The sequence below is a fragment of the Etheostoma spectabile genome, chromosome 9 (genome assembly GCF_008692095.1).
Source record: "Etheostoma spectabile isolate EspeVRDwgs_2016 chromosome 9, UIUC_Espe_1.0, whole genome shotgun sequence".
Taxonomy (NCBI): Eukaryota; Metazoa; Chordata; class Actinopteri; order Perciformes; family Percidae; genus Etheostoma; species Etheostoma spectabile.
In genome coordinates, this window is record NC_045741.1 from 7,635,641 (window position 1) to 7,642,349 (window position 6,709).

Genomic DNA, 6,709 nt, shown 5'->3' on the forward strand with positions numbered 1-6,709 from the left:
CGTGGGAACTGAAGTCTTTTGCGCTGACTATATTAAAAACTGAGGAGCGTCATTTTGCAGAGGCTTGTAAAGAACAGTTCCTTTCTGTTGCGCGTAAGTGGGACATCGAGGGCAAGACGACAACCATTTGGACTGACAGTGCACGCAACATGGTTGCCGCAATTCGACTTAAACACGCTATGAACACAGGAACTTTGTCGCTCACATGGTGCAGAGAATGTCACAGTGAGTCTTGCCGACAACGGCTTTGTAAATGCTTTGGCCAAGGCTCGCAAAGTTGTCGGTCATTTTAAGCACAGCCCAGCAAATGCTGCGGAACTTCAAGCACAACAGTCAGCCTGGGAAAAAGCAAGAGCCATTGATCCAGGATGTTCCAACAGTTGGAATTCAACGCTGGAATGGTCAAGCGCGTGAGCAGAAATAAAGAGGCTGTCATCGCAGCCCTGGACAATCAGGAGCAAAACTCGTTTTGCCGACCGCAGCAGAGTGGGATAAACTGCAGAGGCTGGAGACACTTCTAGATGCAGGTAAATCAGTCTGTAATTTATCAAATAACATTGCTTTGATTATTTTCTGGAATGAATACAGTCAAATATCATAACATGTATGTATGAAAAAATAATAATGATGATAATAAATAATAATAATAATAATATGTTGATAACCACTGTTCTAATAATACACTGTCTGTGTACATGTGTGTGTGTGTTTCTGTGCGTAGGTATGTAACTGAGCTCCTGGGTGGAGAGGCCTATGTCTCCTGTTCTGTGGTACACTTCTCTCTGCCACTTGCGTCTCAAGATGGAAGCCTGTGATGAGGAACCTGCATTATGTGGTGAGATTCAAGACCAAGTTCAAGGAGGACCTAGCATCCCGTCAAGAACTACTCAACAATGCATGGCTCCAGATTGCTACAGTTTTGGATCCTCGTTTCAAAGACCTTGTAATGCGTGCCCAAACAGACAGGAAGAGTGTGGACCACACTTAAGGGATGCTGCAACAAGAATCACCCAGAAGGTCTTCACAGACACATGATGATGGGCCACCCAGGAAGAAAATCACTTCTGCAAATGGACTCAGATTCAGAATCAGAAGATGAAGAGGTCCAACCTGCCATACAGAGGTACAGAGCAGAGCCCACCATTAAATTGGAGGACTGCCCGTTGAGGTGGTGGCATCTCATTCAGGAGCCCATGAGAAGCTGGCCTCACTAGCTCACAAATATCTAGCCACTCCTGCAACCACTGTTCCCAACGAACTTTTTTGTCTCAGTTGCAGGTCACATTGTGAACAAGAAAAGGTCAGCTTTACTTTCAGAAAATGTTCCCTTCCTAACCAGTTGCTCAAAAATCCAGTTGCTAACTACTATAACATGTTGCACTGAAACTGGTCTTTTGTTGAACATCACCTTTCAAATCTACTGAGCTTCATCATCTTTCAGCCAGTTGCTGAGGCAAACTAACTTGTTCACATTTTCTGAAAGTAAAGCTGACCTTTTCTTTCACAATGTGACCTGCAACTGAGACAAAAAAGTTCGTTGGAACAGTGGTTGCAGGAGTGGCTAGATATTGTGAGCTAGTGAGCCAGCTTCTCATGGGCTCCCGAATGAGATGCCCACCACCTCAACGGGCAGTCCTCCATTTAATGGTGGGCTCTGCTCTGTACTCTGTATGGCAGGTTGGACCTCTTCATCTTCTGATTCTGAATCTGAGTCCATTTGCAGAAGGCTGATTTTCTTCCTGGGTGCCATCATCATGTGTCTGTGAGACCTTCTGGGGTGATTTTGTTGCAGCATCCCTTCAGTGTGGTCCACAACCTCTTCCTGTCTGTCTTGGGCAGGCATTTCAAGTCTTTGAAACGAGGATCCAAAACTGTAGCAATCTGGAGCGCATGCATGTTGAGTAGTTCTTGACGGGAGTTAGGCCTCCTTGAACTTGGTCTTGAATCTCACCATATGCAGGTTCTCATCACAGGGCTTCCATCTTGAGACAGCAAGTGGCAGAGAGAAGGTAGTACCACAGAACAGGAGACATAGGCCTCTCCACCCAGGAGCTCAGTTACATACCTACGCACAGAAACACACACACACATGTACACAGAGACAGTGTATTATTAGAACAGTGGTTATCAACATATTATTTATTTATATTATTATCATCATTATTATTTTTTACATACATACATGTTATTGATATGACTGTAATTCATTCCAGAAAATAATCAAGCAATGTTATTTGATAAATTACGATGATTTACCTGCATGGCTCTAGAAGTGTCTCCAGCCTCTGCAGTTTATCCCACTCTGCTGCGGTCGGCAAAACAGTTTGTGCTCCTGATTGTCCAGGGCTGCGATGACAGCTCTATTCTGCTACGCGCTTGACCATTTCAGCGTTGAATTCAACGTGTGGAACATCCTGGATCAATGGCTCTTGCTTCTTTCCCAGCGTGACTTGTTGTGCTTGAAGTTCCGCAGCATTTGCTGGGCTGTGTGCTTAAAATGACACGACAACTTTGCGAGCCTTGGCCAAAGCATTTACAAGCCGTTGTCGGCAAGACTCACTGTGACATTCTCTGCACCATGTGAGCGACAAAGTTCCTGTGTTCATAGCGTGTTTAAGTCGAATGCGGCAACCATGTTGCTGCACTGTCAGTCCAAATGGTTGTCGTCTTGCCCTCGATGTCCCACTTACGCGCAACAGAAAGGAACTGTTCTTACAAGCCTCTGCAAAATGACGTCCTCAGTTTTAATATAGTCAGCGCAAAAGACTTCAGTTCCCACGTGTCACAGATGAAATGTGCCGTTACTCCGAGGTAATTGTGTTACTCACTGATGTCCAATGGGCTCCTGTCAGGGCAATATGATTTACTTGATTTTGCTATTGTGTTGGTCAAATTATCTGAGGTTGATTGTTAATGGCCTGCAAATATTCAGCGTGGTCTGGCGCAAACCACTTGCTGAACCTGGACGGCCAGCAAACGCATGTGTTGGCGTTGACATGGTACCTCAAGCTTGAACAAGCTCCGGTGAAATTGAAACTCCTTGTACAAATCTTGCAAATAACCTTGTACTTGTTAACGTACCATCATCATTCTTTTTATATTTGAATCCGTCAATAGGCCCACTTTGCTCACCTTGCTCCATCTCTTAGCTCCCAAACACTTTCCTGACCTGAATAATTGTCACACTGCGCATGCGTGAAATGCGTTAAAAAAATTGACATAATTAACAACAAACAAATAATTAACGTGTTAACGCGCTTTTTTGACAGCCCTAAATATATTATATAGCATATGGGATTTTTAATAATCAAATACGAATTGGTATCTGCCTTAAAAATCCTTTATCGGTCGGGCTCTATTTCACGGCTGGATGTTCTGGTCACTTTACGCTACCTGCATCAAACAAAAATAAACTTAACAACTATGCTGTGAACACATGTAGCAGCTAAAGAGGCGAGATATTCCCATCAGGAGTTGGCAGAGACCAAAATGGGGATAAAAACAGGGACTTGACTATTGGTTTGGATCATCAGGTGGCCAAATGAATGCTAATGTTGCCCGTGTGTCTGCTGGATGTGTAAATAAGGAACCGTTTGCTTACCCCTTACCACAACAACTGCAGCCAATGTATGTTGTGTTACAGCTTGTTGCAATGCAAGAAAAAAATTGAATTGGAGGAATAAGAAAAGTAATGCAGGTTTAAGTCACAAAACTTTGCCCATGATTCTTGCAATTTGGGGTTGTATCCTTGTGGTTGCTTGCACTATTGTAAGTTGCTGTGCATAAAAGCGCCAGCCTAAAATATAATGCAATATAAAACAAAAATGTATAACAAGGACATGATGAAAAGCAAAGGGAGCTTATGGGTTTGTAATCAAAAGATGAAAGCTAAAAAAAAAACATTTTAAACTCTCGCTCTTCTCTTCCTGATAAAGGGACAGGTGTTGCCAAAAAGGCCAGAGTAGAGCCCATTATGTATGAATGTAACCCTGTATATTTTGACACATGTTGAAGCCTGACTGACACTGAGCAGGGTGTGCCAGGACTGGGCTAAAAGGCAGCATGTCTGCACACCAGTGCAGAGTGGCTTGGCTGAACCCTGCCGCCCCGAAACCTGTGAGCCTGTTGTGCTGTTTGGATTGTGGGTGACTGATTAGGTCGTTATGTGGAGTCTGTCAACCACAACGCGCCTTAGCCGCTGCACTCAGGCGGCTAACAGCTGCTCTGAGCAGCACCTAGTGTGGCCTAATGGATTGTCCAATGCATCGTAGATGGGAGGGGCTGACAGGTGTATAGGAACATTTAGGTGTGGTCTTGATGTTTGACATGTGTACAGAGCTAGCTCTCAGACCCCCACTCTATCAGATCCTGCTGGTTATAGCAATATGTAGGTTATGAAAAGGACTTCAGCCCACATTTTCCTTATTGGTTAATCAATGGTAGATGCCCATAACAGGTTACACAGCCTACGATTTCTAACAACACAAAAGCCTAAACATGTTATTCTCTGTAGGATCCTACAAAAAAGGCTAAAACAGCAGAACTCTCATTTGAGACGCACGAGCCAGCAAAGGTTTGGATTTCTGCGGGATAAGATGGATCAAAATTGATTAGGTTAGTTTTTCTTTTAATCAACAAATTCATGCAGCTCCATGCACCTCGCACGGTGGGAGTACTGGTGGGATGCCAGTTGATGCTGCCATGCGTTCCCACAACCATCGGACACTGCGCAAAGTGCAAGGGGTTGAGCATTAGTTTTGAGCATTGGATAGTCAACCATTGTGGATTTGATTAGCGTGTTGCCTTAGACTCGCCTCAGAAGCAAACGTCCAAAGAAACTTTTCAAATCACTTCGCGGATAATCCAGTTCTTCACACTGTCTCTCTCCCTGATATTCCTTTTATATATTTTTTAAATATGGATAAATGGATAGACACACAGCTTTTGCTTTATCAATGTTAGAAATTTATCTCTGTTGGTTGCTAACTTTGGTTGAAACTACAGAACCAAGACAGTGATAAATTGAGAGCTCTGTATTTAGCTTATTTCACTAGTAATCTAAGATTTTGACCATACTAAAGATACAAATGTACACGGAGAGGTGGAAAGTTTCAGAACACCTTTTAGCAGTGTGTGACATTCAAAAATAGGTTTTTGGTAGAAATTACTCAACGTATGTGTGTGCATACTGTATGTGCATACTACACACATGAACTCTGCAGATTGTTTAATGGAAGGGGGAGAAACGAATGGCTCCACCGCTCATCGCTAAGCAGAGAGTGGCAGTAAAGTAGGTTGAAGGTGGTGAAGTAAATACACAGGTCTCCTTTTTCAGCAGTGGAAAAAAGAGACAAATGAAAATGTAATCTCACTTCAGCTTTTAAAATCTGCCTTGTCTGCGAGACCTTGAGAACAAACCTTTCCATCAAATGGCAGATAATCTTGTGTAACTATCCACCGGTCACATCCCGGTCCTCTGGCCGTGCCGGGAAGGCTGTGTGGGAGTCGGCGGCAGAGGGATGACAGTGGAAAGACGGGAAGAAGGGCTGAATGTGTGCGTCATATCATAATCTGTGGGGAGAGTTGGGGGCGGGGGGGGGGCAAAAATCACAGCATTACAAGGCTGCATGTTGTTGCATGATATCTATACCGTACAAAGACACAGTGAAGAGACTTTCGAAGCGTGACAATGAATCGTTTTACAAAAGAAACAGTTGAGATTAAGTTCTAGTCAAATATATCCAGTGCATATGAAGTCCCAAAATGTTGAAGTGCTTGGGTTGCAAACATTTTAATCCCCCTCAATCAGAAAGTGGGAGAAAGATAAGTATCTGAAACCAAAAAAAATCCAGTTTACCCTGTTTGTAATTGTAACAAAAGATCTTTTGTATTTCACATTTGGCGTTTGTAGTTCATGTAAATGTGATGTACGTTTATCTATAGAATACAGTGTTTCCTCAACAATGTTTTTCAGCTAGCAACATAATACAGCGTGTCGGAGGAATACAGCATCTCCTGCAGCATTTGCTAACGTTAGCTTCTTGTCTATCTGGATCTGATAACAATAAATTCATCAATTTAGTGTCCACCATGCTTTTTTCCCAATAACCTGTAGCTGTATATTTTACGCCGGTCGGGTGCGTGCGGAATTTATGTCGCTACTTTCGTTACCGTTGACTTTGCCTAGGATTGTAGTAGTACGAGTAGTAATCGCCTGTTGTTTGCTTGGTTGCCATGATTTCGCGAGTGATGACGTCCTGTCACTGTTCCAGTTGCTCGGGGAGAGAGTTTAGTAGAGCAGATGGCTCTGCAGAGTTGTGTAATTACGACATTATGTTTATTCAAAACAGCTGAAGGAGCACAGTGTACATATTGGAAACCCTGTTGTGTGTCTGACCTATACCATGGCGGCAGAAATCTTACCATGGCGGGCCGCCATCAACATAGAGGAACGGTTAAGAATAGTTAAGTAAAATTACAAAGCTCGTATGCTTCAAACAAACTAAATTGCACGACGTAACACACAGGTACCAATCATTTTGTGGGATATTCGTGGTATCTACCCCGGGCGTAGACATAAATAGTTAAAGAATAGTTGTGTATAGAATGATGTAAGAAAGTTTTAGTGCGTAACTTTTTGAAATTAATAAACGTCACTACTTCAAGCCATTGCCAAATGATGCTACAAAGCTACTTAAGCTCTAAGATG

The 6,709-nt window shown here is 43.0% G+C and overlaps 2 long non-coding RNA genes across 2 annotated transcripts in view; both read right to left on the minus strand.

The window, feature by feature from the left end:
- LOC116695263 (uncharacterized) overlaps positions 1 to 6,709 on the minus strand; it is a 62,364-nt gene that overhangs the window by 42,749 nt on the left and 12,906 nt on the right. The gene's annotated exons all lie outside the window — the stretch shown is intronic.
- LOC116695264 (uncharacterized) overlaps positions 1 to 6,709 on the minus strand; it is a 19,318-nt gene that overhangs the window by 12,291 nt on the left and 318 nt on the right. The window lies entirely within an intron of this gene.